The sequence below is a fragment of the Panulirus ornatus genome, chromosome 56 (genome assembly GCF_036320965.1).
Source record: "Panulirus ornatus isolate Po-2019 chromosome 56, ASM3632096v1, whole genome shotgun sequence".
Lineage (NCBI taxonomy): Eukaryota > Metazoa > Arthropoda > Malacostraca > Decapoda > Palinuridae > Panulirus > Panulirus ornatus.
This window is the reverse complement of record NC_092279.1, coordinates 10,943,855-10,961,078: the sequence shown is the minus strand read 5'-3', so window position 1 is coordinate 10,961,078 and position 17,224 is coordinate 10,943,855. Positions and strand designations below refer to the sequence as shown.

General features: G+C 44.6%; 1 protein-coding gene across 6 annotated transcripts in view; it reads left to right on the top strand.

The window, feature by feature from the left end:
• LOC139765877 (uncharacterized) overlaps positions 1 to 17,224 on the top strand; it is a 134,639-nt gene that overhangs the window by 14,137 nt on the left and 103,278 nt on the right. The window contains exon 1 of one of the 6 annotated variants that reach the window (XM_071693749.1): positions 16,522 to 16,573. The exons of the other annotated variants lie outside the window; for them this stretch is intronic. The gene's annotated coding sequence lies outside the window, so the exon portion shown is untranslated. Of the gene's footprint in view, positions 1 to 16,521; positions 16,574 to 17,224 lie in introns of those variants that run through there. 6 annotated transcript variants of the gene reach the window in all.

Sequence of the window (17,224 nt, the reverse complement as noted above, 5' to 3'; positions counted from 1 at the left end):
TGGCAGTGTAGGAATCATGGCAGTGTAGGAGTGGTAATGAACACACTGTTGTCGGCATGATGCTACCTGCTTAGGGAAGGGAATCTGTGATGCCTCAGCTCCTCTCAGAGTCTACAGTGGACGTCTCTCACTTCTTCCTTCAGCTGCTGAGAGGAGAAGCAGAGACGGATTCTCCATTGAGGTCCTACGACTTACCTCCTTCAGATCCTCTTGTTGCAGAAAGAAGTGTAGGATCTCTCAGTCATCCCCAGGGGCTCAACAACCACAGCCCTCACCTCATCTTCCCTCACCTGTAGAAGATGAAGTCTGCCTCAGTCCTCAACCACTGGCGGAGTGCCTCTTCCCTTCCCTCACATTGACGCCCTTGACCTCTCCCTCCCTCTGTTCAGAACACGTATTGATCCTCCTCTCAGCCCACAACCAACGCCACCCATCATAAAAATGCCATTTTTCTCTTTCTCATCTCGTAAAACTGAGCGATGTCGAGACGAACTAGAAACGCTTTCATTTTCCTGAAAACCAAAGCCTTCTGTGCCAGATATCATTCGCCTCTCACTTCATCTTCCAGTATTGGCAGGAGTTTTTAGTAAGTTCAAGAGTGCCTCCTCATCCCAGTGTCAGGTCTTCCGAGTGTAGGTTCACAAGAGCACCATCTTGGTAAGTCTTGAGAAACATCTAAGAAATATGACCAGTTCTTATCTTTGTTTGCACTTGGTCTGAACTCCTTCATTCTCACGACAGCTGAGATTCCTTTGTGCTTTATCTTGGGTTTTATTGTCTCAGTAGCAAGAATTTTGAAATCTGTACACACACACACACACACACACACACACACACACACACACACACACACACACACACACACACACACATGTTCAAGAGATGGGCAACTCCCCGAGTGTCCAGAACCGCTGGGATGAGCCTGGAACTGTCCTAACTTGTCTGAGTGTTTTGGAACTGAGCCTGAAACTTGTCAAACAGTTCATATAACTGTTGCATCTGAACTTGAAACTGATGGAACCTTACATGGAACCGTTGGAAAAACTTATATGTGAACCTGGAACGACTGGAGCTATATCTGGAAGTACTGAAGGGACAACACCTGGAACTGTTGGAGTTGTAGCTGATGGTACCGGCGGAACTGTACCTGAGTCTGTTGAGGATGTACCGCTCAGTATGTGGCAGGAAATGTACCTGGAGCAATTGAAGCTGCAGCTTTAGTACTGCAGGAAATGTTCCTGGAACTGCACAGAAAACTTCTTTAGAAATATTCATGCAACGCTGTCAGTGAAATATTCCTGGAAATGTTTAATGAATTGTGCATGGAACTGTTACTTGAGGTATACTGGAATCTATGAAATGAAGTTTACCTACAGCTGTCCCTCCCAGTGTCTCAGACACTCTCCGTGGAACTGACTCCAGTGCTGGCCAAAGGTTGGACTTCGTTGTTTTTCTGGAATTATCTCTAGAATACACCATGAAACTCTTCCTGGAACGATGAGGACTAATGGCTGGTAAAGTTCCATATCCTGAACCTTCCATGGTCTCTCGATCTATTCCTAAAATTCTTCCTGGGACCAGGAAGCCTGACATCTGGTCCATCATGGCTATAGGGCCCTGGAACATGTTCTGGAACGAGCGCCAGAAGCATCCTGGAAATGAGAAAATCCAGAGAGGTAGGGAGAAATTTGCCCGCTCCCGCATGCAAGGTCCCGCAGCGTGCGTAATCCAATAAGGCCCTTCCTGGAACCTGATGATGAACCCACTGCTTAGAATGCAAGAGGAAGAGGAGGGGAAGAGGATGAGGAGGGGAAGAGGAATAGGAAGGAAAGAGGAAGAGGAGAGAAAGAGGAGAAGGAAGAGGAGGGGAAGAAGAAGAAGAGGAAGATAAATGAAAGAGGATAAGGAAGCAAATCAGGATCGAAAAATTGGAGGCTTTAAGGTAGAAGGAGAAGAGGAAAATAGGACCTTAGGAATGGTGGTAGAAGAGAAATATATGAGATGGAGGAGAGAGAGAGAGAGAGAGAGAGAGAGAGAGAGAGAGAGAGAGAGAGAGAGAGAGAGAGAGAGAGAGAGAGAGAGAGAGAGAGAGAGAGAGAGAGAGAGAGAGAGAGAGAGAGAGAGAGAGAGAGAGAGAGAGAGAGAGAGAGAGAGAGAGAATTTAAGGCTTCTGAAACTAAATAAAAATATGACAAGAAAAAAGTTTAAAAGAGACGAAACAAAAGGACCAGAAAAGAAATTTATGGAAAGAATGAATATAGCATTCTTCAAAATGTTTGTTTATATAAACAGAAGGTAAAATTAAGTAATAGCAATGATGAAGAAACAGGAGAATCAACCAATAACAAATATCTATAAATGATGATATTTGTGAGGTGATCGACCAAATGTAAACATAGTTAAGAAGAGCCTGATTGTTTCATCCTCACAAGGACGACAGGTAACGATACAAGATGACTGGGTTAATGTAGGAAGTCGAGGTCAGCCAGCAGAATATATGTGAAAGATGAAAAGAAAAATAAGTTTAATGAACTTGGCAATAATATGATAAGTGGGATGAGAATAAATAATCATGAAGTGATGGTTGGCAGAGATGTTATATAAACAAGAATCAAAAAGCGTTGCTAAAATTTGAAACATTCTCTAAATAGAATAAGTGACGTCATAAGAGACGTAGTCAGGTAATGAGTTGTATGTTGTGGAAAGTTTTCATATTTCTTCTTTAAGGAAGCGTCATGGAAGAGGAGACAGTGGTTCTTCTTTAAGAAAGTATCCTGGAAAAAAGTTGGTATGGGTTCACCTTTAAGAAAGCATCCTAAGAAAAGAATACAATTATCTGTCTTTGGGAAACAATTCTGGGAAATGTATTCACTGCCTCAGCGTTAAGAAAACATTCTAGGAATAGAAGGTAGATTTAGTAAGGTTTCCAAGTACGTTTGTTCACAAGGTTTTTATTTCTATTTGTAAATCACTACGATAGTCTATGTGTGTGTATGTAACTCAGGCCTCTGCTAAGGTAATTCAATACAGTTTCATGAGTTTCATATTGCTATATTCTTTAAGGCAATAGGAAGTGATACGAGAATCTTATATGATACAATTTCTTAATCTTTTCTGAACACGACATTATGAGCCTTAGTTAATGGTCACAAGCCAGGTCAGCATACCCAATGGTTATTGTACCGTCTCACTCAAGGATTGTGCCGCCACGATCGAGGATCGTACCGTCACACTCAAAGATTGCACCATCGCACTTAAGGATCGTATAGTCATGATCGAGGATCGTACCGTCGTACCAAGGAACCGTACCGTCGTACTTAAGGAAATGAGTCATAAACAACGAAAATACACATGAAATACCAGAAACTATCAAAAATCCCTTTCGTTCCTTTATCATAACTGAACTTAAAGTGAACCTTATCCTTCTGTCTTGAAGGCTGTCATTCCCTTATCTATCAAAGGAAAAAGATAAGGTCTTAAATCACTCCCTTCGCTGGCCTCCATATCTATCTTCCGCTGCCGCCAGCGTGAGCATAAATCACAAAGTCGTCTTGACGGCGAACTTCACTCTTGGTATTGTACTCATCACAGGAATCCTCAAAGGCAAATGAGATATGTGGGGAAGAGACCACGTCTCAGATGCTGAATATGGCTCAAAGAGATTTAAGACAATGAGAAGTATGGAGGAGAGAGACGGGGTCTTGGATGGAGTTATCGTCTTATAAGAGAACTCAAGACCCAGGGGATGTAATCTCCTAGTGTGGTGGCAGGAGTTCCATCTTGCAGGCCTGATCTTAAGGTAGTTTCGTCTGTGAACTGGGGCAGATCTGTGTTACATGACAGTGTGTTACGCTGTGAAGAGGGTCTCGGGGTTGGGAGATATGGCTGGGAAGGGGGAAAGAGGGAGTTGGGGGGCTGGGCGGGTATAGATGTAAAGTGTTAAGTGGCTGATATTAGAACACTAGAGCTGTTGCTGCTGAATGTTTCCCTTGTGTTGTGGTAAGCGAGCAGTGTGTGTGTGTGTGTGTGTGTGTGTGTGTGTGTGTGTGTGTGTGTGCATACAAGTCTTTACTACTAATTTTCCATATACAGAAATGTATTGTTTGTATAACTCTTATCATCGTCATATGACAGTTTGAAGACCTCCATCAACGTATGAATCAGATTTCCAGTTCACTTGTGACACCATGTAGGGTGGCGCTGCTCAGGTCCTGCTGGTCAGGGATCCTGGCTCTCAGGGACCCTCACTGAACCATCAGGGCCAGCCAGGGATCCTGGCCCTCAGGGACCCCACTGAACCATCAGGGCCAGCCAGGGATCCTGGCCCTGAGGAACCCCGCTCAGTCGCCAGGGTTGCCAAGAAGATGATCTGGCGACACGTTGACTCCTCACGGTCGTTGACCACCACTCGTCGTTAGTTTTCGTTTCGTTAATCGTTCAAAGACGATTCAGAGTTCAAACTGACAACCACCATGAGATAAGCAGAAATAAGGAATACAAAGACATAAAACCCTTTGATCTGTACTCCTGTATCTCCCAGAGGTGCGGCGAAGCAATACATGAAGCTTTGAGGGAAAACAGTGGTATAAGGTAAAGAGACTTTATGCAATATTGACGATTGTTCGAGTAATATCCTTTGGAAAGTAATCATAAAGGACGAACGAACGAGCACATTGATGTGTTCTGAATGTAAACTGGTCGGTGATGTGTTCGGAGCCTCGTCTATCCACTGGTAAAATGTAAAATAATAAAGTTTCGAACAAAATATTTCGATGTTACGAAACTTGCAAGCTCATCGTCTTCTCATTCAGCTGTGTCATTGGTCCTTTGCTCAGTTCAACAAGAATTTGTTATGCAAATAACGAATTATATGAAACTCTCTCTCTCTCTCTCTCTCTCTCTCTCTCTCTCTCTCTCTCTCTCTCTCTCTCTCTCTCTCTCTCTCTCTCTCTCTCTCTCTCTCTCTCTCTCTCTCATAGATTGATGGAGAGGGCGGTGTGGAGGGGGTGGTGGTGGCGGTGTGGAGGGGCTGGCAGGACAAATTAACTTAGGTCTGCTGGGATGGTGAGGAGGTCCCCCCAGGACCCACTGTGACAAGCCTCTTTATCGTCCGAGGACATCACCTGCTGCGTCCTCCGCTCTCTCTTGTGCACCAACACCACCACCACCACCACCCACTGTGGTGCCCTCAGCGCCCCTTTCCATTTTCTTACCTCTTTTCTCCACCATTTGCCCCATCTAATTACCCCCTCGCCTCGCCTTCCCTGCCACACCCGTATTACCCTGGCCATCGCTCCGCCTGAGGGGCTTACCCCCCTGCCCCAGAAGACACCTCCCCCCCCCTCCTCCCTTCCTGGACTGGCTGCCACACATCATCAAACATAGTTCGGGGTGGTAAACTACTGGTCCATGAACGATTATTTTGCTCGAGTAAATCTAAAAAATCTATATTTTTACGAAATGATTTTTCGGCTACTTGGACGTCTCTGGGTCAGCAGGTCATCACTCCTGAGTCATCTCTGGCCAGCAGTCATCACCATCATCACATCCCACTCCCTACAGCAGATGCTACAGCCGACAACAAATATTCAAATACTTTTTTTACATTTGAAACTGAAGAAGTGATATTCAAATACCGTCTTAAGGGGAAGTCCATAACTTGCATATATCAGCAGGGCTGTATACAGGGAGGGAAGGGTACGTCTACAGACGTGCGTGAGATCTAACTTTGGGTATTAGCATTTGAGACTCTCCTTCAGAAGGATTAAGATGTGAATGCCATGGCTGACTGGTTGAGATCTCGCCTAAGATTCCAAGGTAACGGGATCGACAGTCGTCATTCAAGTTGGTCCTTGCCTAGATGTCTAACCGCAGCTCCCAAGCCACAGTAATCCCAGCACGTAGGGCAGGAAGCAGAGGAGCAACAGTTACGATCACCAGGCAATGCGCCCGGCCGCTGTAACCCTGCATGACCTTAACTTTATCTTCTCTTTCTCTTAACAGCCTTAGTTACGTGCACCTGTCTCTCTAACTCCCTGCTTCATGGTGAAGTTGATAGATTGTTGAAACATATTATTACTTTCCATCCTCCTCAGCTCTTTATGTTCTCCTTGTGTCCATTCTTCATCAGTTTCTGCTTTCTCTATCCTCCGATTTCTCTTCTTCCTCCTCTTGGACCTTTTCACAGGTATCCTGTGTTCCCTCTAGCCTCTTAATCTCTTTGCTATCAGTTAGTCCCTCTTTCTTCCCTTCCTCTAATTCCCTTCCCACTCTTCTTCCTCCTCCCTCCTCTTCCTCTTCTCACCCACAAGGATAAGAACAAATGCTACCAATTAGAGGGAAGTTCTGCTTTGATTAAAACTTGTCGAGGAATTGCTTTTCATGAGCTCAGATGGCTGCCACTTCGATGTTTTGCAGTGGCAGCCACTTCGATGTTCTGGATCATCAGCTGAGGGATCGTAAGATAGGCTCCACGAGAATATACATCTATCTCCAAGTTTGGAGAGTCTTAACTGGCAGGGAAGAGTCTCTCAGAGTCCCAAGCTGATAATGAAAACTTCTAAGAAAGACTCGAGACGGGGTCTGAGGAACTTGGGACGGGACTGAGGAAGCTCTGAAAAGCTTCGAACTGAAAAGAAAGAGTTTAGAGTAGACTTATGCCGAAAGTTCGGTCTGAGAGAAGTCTTACTCAAGGTCTTAGAGAAGTCTGAAGATGGAATTAGTAACTTTTAGGCAAGACTAATTTTGGAAGTTAACGGTCCTGAAGTAACTCAAGCTGGGTTGGAGGGAATCTAGGGAAGCTTAAAGCTGGCGGACGTCCGGCGTGAGGCTGTGAGATCTAGAACCCTTGAAGTCCTATGATACGACCCTTAAGTACGACAGGTACGACCCTTGAGCACGACCTTACATATGATGGCTTGGCCTTTGACGAGACACTGAAGGGTCTAGTCAAAGCTCACGCTATCATACCGAAGCGGTTGATCCGTCTTAAGGTCAAGGGTCGTACTTTCGTGCTCAAGTGTCGTATTTGAGGTTAATGAAAGTGATCAGTCAAGCAAATGGGGAACCGACGACCTGACAAACAAATGAGGAGACGATGATATGATGATGACATGTAAAGATGAAGAAGAGAAATGATGATATATAGGAAAGATCAACAACTGTTTTGTGTAAGGAATGAAACCGATCAGAAGGCAAGGAGTCCAGTCTAGACTGATCAACCTGTCAAGGTGGAGAGAGATTTGATAGATCAACTTGAGGGTAATGATAAGAAACGTGTTGATTATCTGTACGAATCATCTGATGATTGCAATCAATGTGTTAATCATCTGATCATCAGAATGGGTCTCTCTCTCTCTCTCTCTCTCTCTCTCTCTCTCTCTCTCTCTCTCTCTCTCTCTCTCTCTCTCTCTCTCTCTCTCCTTCTGTCTGTTTCTCAGCCTACCCCTCTGTCCCTCTGTCTGTCTCTCCGTCTCTTCCTTTATCTCGTGTCGACAAGTTGACTTGCGACCAAGCTCAGACGGCTCGTCACGTGTCGCTAACTCAGTGTGTCGCGTGACGTGCGTTGCTACGTGTAGCTGACGTGTGCACGTGGCGGGCGGTAGGTAGTGTCAAAGAGAATTGTACATGTGCTACGGCTGTTACCTGGGCAGGGAGTTCGGGGGCATGGAGGAGGACTGGCAGATGGGGGAGGGCCAAACGCTTTGTCCGAAAACCTCGTAAAATCTGTTGGTAATTTTGTTGACAAGTTTATTTCAGAGTTCGTGTGATGAAGTACTGCACGTTACTGGTCCAGTTTCGTGTGATGAAGTATACTGTCAGTCGACCTTATGGCTTTTTTTTTCAATCCCTCTCTTGTTCACTGTTATAGCACAGTAATAACCCGGGAACGAACTCATACCCTCATCATGCATTCTGTTTGGTCAGGCTGTAAGTAGATGTGTAAATACATTTGCTTTTAGTAAATGAATTTCTTAAATATAAAATAGATGGTCGCGAAGGAAGACCTACACAGAGTTAGCAGCGCTGCTTTGCCAACACAGAGTCTGATGTCTGTCATTTCATGATTTCATTTTCCGCGGAAGTTTGGGAGATTCTCGTTATATTGACCTACTTTATCGTCGACCTGACCTCGTTTTCCATCTCAATATTTCAACACAAGGTGTAAACGGAGGATAAGAAAATGAATTTGTTTTCCAGACATGTGGGGGAGGGAGATATCGACACTTGCCAAGATAATGTTAGAAATGTTAGATGTTAGACGACTAACCTCGCTCCTCACTCATGCACTTTGTGGTACCCGTTGTGCACACATGACTTCAATAACACGACATGACTGACCCTGGACGAAAAACAAACTGGGTTTTGCATTCAAGTATTTATCTTTCGTTGTGTTTCATCAAACTGTTGGTGTACGGTCGTGTCCTTCCTCACCCAACATAGCCTTCACCAGGCTGGTGTGGTGTTCTTGTGTGTGTTAAGATATGATAGGTCTGTTTAGAGTCAGATATTACTCCTCATTTCTATATCCAGATTGTGTGATCAAGTTAATTTAGTTAAGAAAGTTACACAACGAAGGTTTTAATAAATATACATAAATTTGTATGAAATACCAAATCTTTATGACCTGGTTATGGGGAGAAAGAGTGGCACTTCATTTACACATCTTCCCTCCATATAGTCTACATAGCCACGTTCTTCTCTATATATAAATCGGAAGCAAAATCCGCCAACTCGACTTGTCCTCCACGAACGCTCTCACATGAACCCTGGGGATCAGCGCTGAGCAAGAAGTGTGTCAGGACTGACTCGTCAGGTTCTCACGATCTCCTGATCTGAAATATTGTGACAACACTGCTAAGATTTTTGACGAAAGAGAAGCGGCAACACTGGCAAGGCTCGGGCTTACCTGGGTGTGGTAACAATAACCTTTACGTTCATTTATCACAGTGATCATAATCGCGTGTCACAGGCCGGGATGACAGCTAGACCATTAATCACAACAAACATGGCGACGTTTACCATTATCTTAGTCCGAGTAATGTCTCCGTTTAGCCTCTGTTAGGGTACAACTGAGCCCGTTACCTCTGTTGCTAGCGTTATAACACAGCCTCTCTTCTTTCTTTTATATGGAGTTTATCTCTCAATTGCTATGTTACCGTTGAACAGAGGTTAAGGGAATGTGATCGTCCAATGTTAAGGTATAACAAAGGACCAGGTTCTTCTCTCTAAGGATAACAATACAACAAAAACACTTGTGATATGTAACTATCATTATACAACAATACAACAGACATTGATATCCTCCAGATGAATACAAAATAATGTATTTTCCTACGTTTTCTTTCATTACAGAGTATAGAGACAATTATCCTCTCTAACAACTAAATCATTAGCGGATCACATATTGTACACTATCTCTTTAGCTTAACTTAATGAATTACATGTTTATCTTTATCTATTGGAAAAGAAACTTTGTTTCGTGAAGCTAAATAAATGTATTAGTAAAAGTAGATTGGCTCTTTATCTATTATTATGATGTCATAACATTGTGTGTAGGTAAGCACTGCCTCTTAACTCACTGCACAATACATAAATATCTTCTTTTCATTGAAAGTATTTGTCTCTTGTTGTCCTCATGTTGGCAAAGTTTCATCAGAAGGAATACTTTACCTTCCCTCAGCCCCCACCATACTGGGATGACCTTCCCTCAGCCCTCACCATACTGGGATTACCTTCCCTCAGCCACCACCATACTGGGATTACCTTCCCTCAGCCCTCACCATACTGGGATTACCTTCCCTCAGCCACCACCATACTGGGATTACCTTCCCTCAGCCACCACCATACTGGGATTACCTTCCCTCAGCCCTCACCATACTGGGATTACCTTCCCTCAGCCCCTACCATACTGGGATTACCTTCCCTCAGCCACCACCATACTGGGATTACCTTCCCTCAGCCACCACCATACTGGGATTACCTTCCCTCAGCCCTCACCATACTGGGATTACCTTCCCTCAGCCACCACCATACTGGGATTACCTTCCCTCAGCCACCACCATACTGGGATTACCTTCCCTCAGCCACCACCATACTGGGATTACCTTCCCTCAGCCACCACCATACTGGGATTACCTTCCCTCAGCCCTCACCATACTGGGATTACCTTCCCTCAGCCACCACCATACTGGGATTACCTTCCCTCAGCCACCACCATACTGGGATTACCTTCCCTCAGCCACCACCATACTGGGATTACCTTCCCTCAGCCCTCACCATACTGGGATTACCTTCCCTCAGCCACCACCATACTGGGATTACCTTCCCTCAGCCACCACCATACTGGGATTACCTTCCCTCAGCCCTCACCATACTGGGATTACCTTCCCTCAGCCCCTACCATACTGGGATTACCTTCCCTCAGCCACCACCATACTGGGATTACCTTCCCTCAGCCACCACCATACTGGGATTACCTTCCCTCAGCCCTCACCATACTGGGATTACCTTCCCTCAGCCACCACCATACTGGGATTACCTTCCCTCAGCCACCACCATACTGGGATTACCTTCCCTCAGCCACCACCATACTGGGATTACCTTCCCTCAGCCCTCACCATACTGGGATTACCTTCCCTCAGCCACCACCATACTGGGATTACCTTCCCTCAGCCCCCACCATACTGGGATTACCTTCCCTCAGCCACCACCATACTGGGATTACCTTCCCTCAGCCCTCACCATACTGGGATTACCTTCCCTCAGCCCCCACCATACTGGGATTACCTTCCCTCAGCCACCACCATACTGGGATTACCTTCCCTCAGCCCTCACCATACTGGGATTACCTTCCCTCAGCCACCACCATACTGGGATTACCTTCCCTCAGCCACCACCATACTGGGATTACCTTCCCTCAGCCACCACCATACTGGGATTACCTTCCCTCAGCCCTCACCATACTGGGATTACCTTCCCTCAGCCACCACCATACTGGGATTACCTTCCCTCAGCCACCACCATACTGGGATTACCTTCCCTCAGCCCCCACCATACTGGGATTACCTTCCCTCAGCCACCACCATACTGGGATTACCTTCCCTCAGCCACCACCATACTGGGATTACCTTCCCTCAGCCACCACCATACTGGGATTACCTTCCCTCAGCCACCACCATACTGGGATTACCTTCCCTCAGCCACCACCATACTGGGATTACCTTCCCTCAGCCACCACCATACTGGGATTACCTTCCCTCAGCCCCCACCATACTGGGATTACCATTCATGTCACTATCTCAAATGGTCCTCGGCATCACTGCTCAGGATGAGCCACATTTCTTATCTCATCCCACTTCCCTGGCGTTTATATAGCCTACATATTCGTGACCTCAGAACTGCCAGATAACCGATACGACCTTTGACTTGTAGTTAGTCAGTCAGTACCTTCGTGACGTAAGACGTGCAAGTAGCCAATACCTGTGTGAGCTCTTGACGTGCAGATAACCAGTATATGGTCAGTGGCTCCAGACGCGCATCTGGGGAGATCCATTGTTACTTCATCTGTCTTCCTCACTAACCAAGTCCCCTACCCTGGCCATCCCACGGGAGACAACAGTAGGTATGCCACTCTCTCTCTCTCTCTCTCTCTCTCTCTCTCTCTCTCTCGTAAGTAGGTACTTTTCATTACGAATGCAGACAGGAGGGAATGACACAGTCTCTACAAGATGGAGCAGGGAAGGCGACCCACAATATAAATACCTTACAAAAAGCAAAATCCTCTCAAAATAAACATGAAAATAGATATTGTAATAGTTTGTATAAGTAATACATTGATAAAAACAGGTTTAAGGATGATTATGAACACGTGACAGAATTTCATGTGTTCAGGCTAATTCAAGTGGTAGTTCTGATTGAAAGATAACGACCAAAATGACCCTTGCAGTTGATAGGCTTAAAGTCGAAATAGCTAACCAAACCTAGAAAACCCTGAGAGCCTTGAAAGAGTAACAGGAGATTAATAACTATTGATATAAAGGTTAATATAAACTTGTAATGGGGTATTAGTTTCCCTCAGAGCCGACAGACGTCTAGCTAAGACCAATTTGGCTCTGGCAATGCGAGGGCCAATTTGGGCCTGGCACTGGGGCTGCTGTCATTAGCACCACTTTGGAGGCCCATCTGTTATAGTTTGCGGTTGTAAAAACCCAGACGCCAGACATTGTAATTGTTACAACCTAAACCGATGGCATGAAGGAGGCGGGGGGGGGGGGGGGGGGTCTGTATGGAACAGGTAGAGAAGGGGGAGGAGGAAGTGGAGGAGAAGGAAGAAGAGGGGAAGAAGGAGGATGAAAAGAAGAAATTAAGGAATAAGTGTCGAGTCAGCTTCAATATAAAGACGCTGAAAGTTTAGGGTGTCAAAAGATGATGATGAAGAAAAGAGGAAGTGAGACGGATATGAAACAGCATAATAACATGGGAGTACGTGGGATGTCCCTAATGTATTAAACACAGTAAATAATAGTAAAGCACAAGTCACCTCCGTACCCACCACTCCCTCCGGCTCAAAAGGTCGCTGGTAGGACAATAGCTAAGAAGGAATACCCTGTAGCAGGGAGAGGATATTGTGACACGGAAATACCGTCTGCGCTTAAGTTCATTTTTCGTAGTCTATTCCAATAATTTGTCTAAATCACTCTGAATACCATGATAGGAACAGATAGCCACACATCACTCAGGGGATATCATTCTATTCCCATGAGTTGATAAAGAGAATCACTGAGGCCGTTCCTGCCGTAAAGGGACCCATGAAAACAAGCTCTTCAGTTCATACTTCAAGAGAAAAGATGAAAGTAATCTTATATTAAGTTCACAGGAAACGGCTTTTATTCTGCGTCAGGTCATAGTATTGGCACCTCCCCGACGGCCACCTCTTAAAGACGTAGTTACTGAAACTACAAAGATGTTCTTCGATAACCAAGTGCGGGAGGTCTGGTCTGGTCTGGTAGAACGAACGTGTAGAGGACATAAAAAGGTGTGGGAGACAGTGCCACATATGACAGTGCCAATCAGTCATGGCAGTGCCACTTACAAGGCCTTACCGGAGGGTGACGTTCTTGGTGGTGTGACGGGGAAGTCTGTGTCGGTGGCGTGACGGGATGGCAGTGGGAGGCAGGGGCGTGACGGAGGGGGTCTGGCTGAGTGGTGTCGGGGTAACTGATGTATGTGACAGACGATGATAGTGTGTGAGGAGAGGCTCTGATATCCTGGCTCCTTGTGGCACTTGACACACCACATGTGGCTCCCAGACGCACCTCAGACGACTGACACATGACACAGGGACTCCAGACACACATATGTGACACACAAAATCCACATTTGTAACACAAATGTAACCGCCAGTGATTATATGTCATATCTGAATCCTACTTGACACCATCTCTGTGTAACTCATACCTGACACTCCTGTGATGCAGTATAAGGCACAGTGAACCTAGTGTTGTGCCATGTATACGACAGTGGAACTCTGTATAGCTGGCAGGGTATGAGGAAGGATGACCTGATGGTTCGGCCTTAGCATAGTGTGACCCATGACGTATAAGATGCAACTACTTCTTACATCCCGACTGTTAGATCCTTGTGGCCAAATTTGTTATAGTGTCATCCTTATAAAGATGATCTAGGTAATCATGTATCTTGATGAATGGGTTATATAACGATATAAGTACTCACCAGGGTCGAGATGTGTGGACTCATACAACCAGATAAGCCTCACAGTTGTGCTTGCTCACGCGTCACCCACCATCGTCTTCAGATGACACGGCAGATACGTTGTGTGAAGTGTACAGCACACACTGACCCCCGCACCTGTGGCCTGGTTACTTCCGTGTGAAATATAGCTCACACACACACACACACACACACACACACACACACACACACACACACACACACACACACACACACAGACACACACACACACACACACACACACACACACACACACACACACACACACACACACACACACACACACACACACACACAGACACACACACACACACACACACACGGCCTCGATACGAGTATCAAGCAGCAGAAAATAAACCTGTGTGTGACAGTGACCTGGGAGTGGACATCATACCTAAATTGTCACAAGAGCACCACCGGAGGAGGACTGTAAAAGAAGCAGTTGTTGCTTGCAAACATTAGAATGTCAAGCTGTTCACATCCAACACTCGGCCAAGACTAGATTATGCTTCTCTGGTTTGACTATCGCACCAAATGAAGCACAAAGATCTATTAGAGAAAGTCCAAAAGAAGGCAATAAAGATGCTACCAGAAATAAGAAACAAATTACAGTGATAAGTTAGAGGCTACACACTTCTCTACCACAGAAGAGAAAAGGTAGGTGGTGATTTGACCACAACCACCTACTTCTTAAACCAGTTGAGAGACACCAACGGCGAACAGTTCTTCGATAGATATATAGAACAACCGGAGAACATTACATGATATTCATGATATTGTTATGAAGATGTAAAGAAGTACTTCTATAGCACAGTAATGATGGATGAATGGAATAAACTAAATGAGGAAACTGTGAATGTAGTGTGTACACACACACACACACACACACACACACACACACACACACACACAGGGGTTTGTAGAATTGTATGATATTAGTGACGGTTTGAAAGATGAGGCCCCACGAGTGCAGACCTCCCCACACAATACAAATAGTTGATACATACAAATAGAAAAAAAATACATACACACAAACAAACACACATACAGGTTCCAACACATGACTGCATGACACGTACCTGACATGCACGGCAGACCCGCAACTCATGACAAACATGACACTCGTGACAGGAGGAAAGCACCGGGTCTTAACGAACGTGACACATACAAGAAACGAGATCTGGTCCAATGTGTGTGGGGAGGGTGGGTGAGGGCGAAGCCATGAAGGGAGGGGAAGAAGGGAGAGGGTTCGGGGCAGAGTCGAACAACGGAGAGGGACGATGGGGTGGTGAGAACGGTGGGTCATGTTGCAGAGTAAGGCACGACCTGGGAAGGAGGAAAGGAAGTTACCATATTAGGCAGCCATTACAAATCCATATATATATATATATATATATATATATATATATATATATATATATATATATATATATATATATATATATATATATATATATATATATATATATATATATATATATATATATATATATATATATATATATATATATATATATATATATATATATATATATATATATATATATATATATGCATATGCATACAACAGACGTTAAGAGATTTCCCTGTGGTTTGCTGACCAACATTTCAATCTGTGAACCTCTGCAAAACTGTATAAAACCTTTCAATTTTATTGCATATTTTGGTTGGAATATCTGTGTTGACCTTTGAATTCCTCAAATTTTTGGGAAGGGGAGAATTTTTCCATTTCTCTCTTTTTTTGTTTGATTTTGAGGGAGTGTGGCAACAATGAACAGGGATAACATGCAGAGGTTTTACATTCTGTTTGTTTGTAATTGAAAACATTGTTCTCTGCTATTGCAGGCTTACCATGGTGTTATCTTTGTGTGTTCAGGCCCGTGGGTGTTACGAAGCTTGTGGAGAGAGAGAGAGAGAGAGAGAGAGAGAGAGAGAGAGAGAGAGAGAGAGAGAGAGAGAGAGAGAGAGAGAGAGAGAGAGAGAGAGAGAGAGAGGTCTGTCATTCTCTCCCTCACCTCACTGTTAAAAAGATGTCTTCCTCATCTGAACTTCAGGGAAGAATAGGTAAGTTTCTTTCCAGGTTGGCTGAAGATTCTGGAGGATTTCCTCTCAGAGAAAGTTGGAAATCTTGGACGCTACGTCTTTGCATTTCTTCACACCCTCAGGCTCAAGACTACAGCGCCAAAGGGAAGGGATGCTGGAGTTTATTTTGAAAACTATAACCAAGTGTCTTACGTGTAAATCTCTATTAAATCTGGTTAGAAAACTTTGATTTAGAGGCTTTGATGAGGGGAACAGGGTTAACACAACAGGTAGTGTTATCATAATACTATAACATGTTATTCCCAGAATCAAGATGGATGAGGCATATAACAACAACAATGATGAACATATGCTCATTTGGGGAGACAAAGTGAAGCAGTTTCATTAACCGTATGGTCATTGATCATTGAAGCAGAGCTCATACTTGAATGAAACACTGAATGAATCCCTCTTGAATTAGTCAACACAATACCTTTAAATACTGACCCGGTAACGGTATATACCACAGTGTGGTGTGGGGATGTCTCACTCTGCTGCAAGTTAAAGTTTAGTCGACCAATGAATGAAACGCAGAGAGAGACCGAATCTAAAATGAACTGACAGATTATTATTACATGGAAGTGTTCTTTCATCTACAATTAGACAAAAACAATTTACTATGAATACTAAATGCTTAAATCAGAGATCTTATCATTCTTTTCTTGTCTTTGGCAGGTGAGCGCTGAGGTCAGAGGTCACGGAAGGTCAACGCACTAGGTGACCTTACGGACGTAAACAGGTATGGTATGAGCTGTATAGCGAGAGTGTATCATCCATTTAGAAGCTTGTGGGTCAAACAAGGGTCATGGGTAGGAGTCTGGGTCTGTGGTATATGGTAGTACATCTGGTGAGGATCTGGAAGACTCATTGTCTATTTTCATTGAATCTAAAACATGAAAATACACATGTGTGTTGTGGCACATAAGCTGTTGAGTTTTAGTCGTGTCTACACCACTGTAGTTCCCCCATGTTTATGTATATTGTCCAAATGGCATTGCGGTATAGTGGTCAACATCTGCACTCGTAACTCGAGGACCTTGGTTCGCTCACTGCCGGCTTGGGGGAGTCACAAAACGCCATCGGTCGTTTCAGCATAAATTGGCAAGGCGTTTTTTATGTACAAAGAGCGAGGCTGCTTCAGGGAAATACATAAATTCCTGGACAGGTTTGTGTGGGTTGTTGCTCCTGGCTGGGCGACAATGGTCGAGGAGGGCGCTGCTCTGAATGGAATTTGACTGTTATGCGGACGGAGGAGAAATACGAGGCCAGATGTGCATTATGTATGACAGGGAAAGGAAAGTAGACGCTGGAATAATGTACGATGATCTTTACACACACACACACACAGACACACACACACACACACACACACACACAGACACACACACAC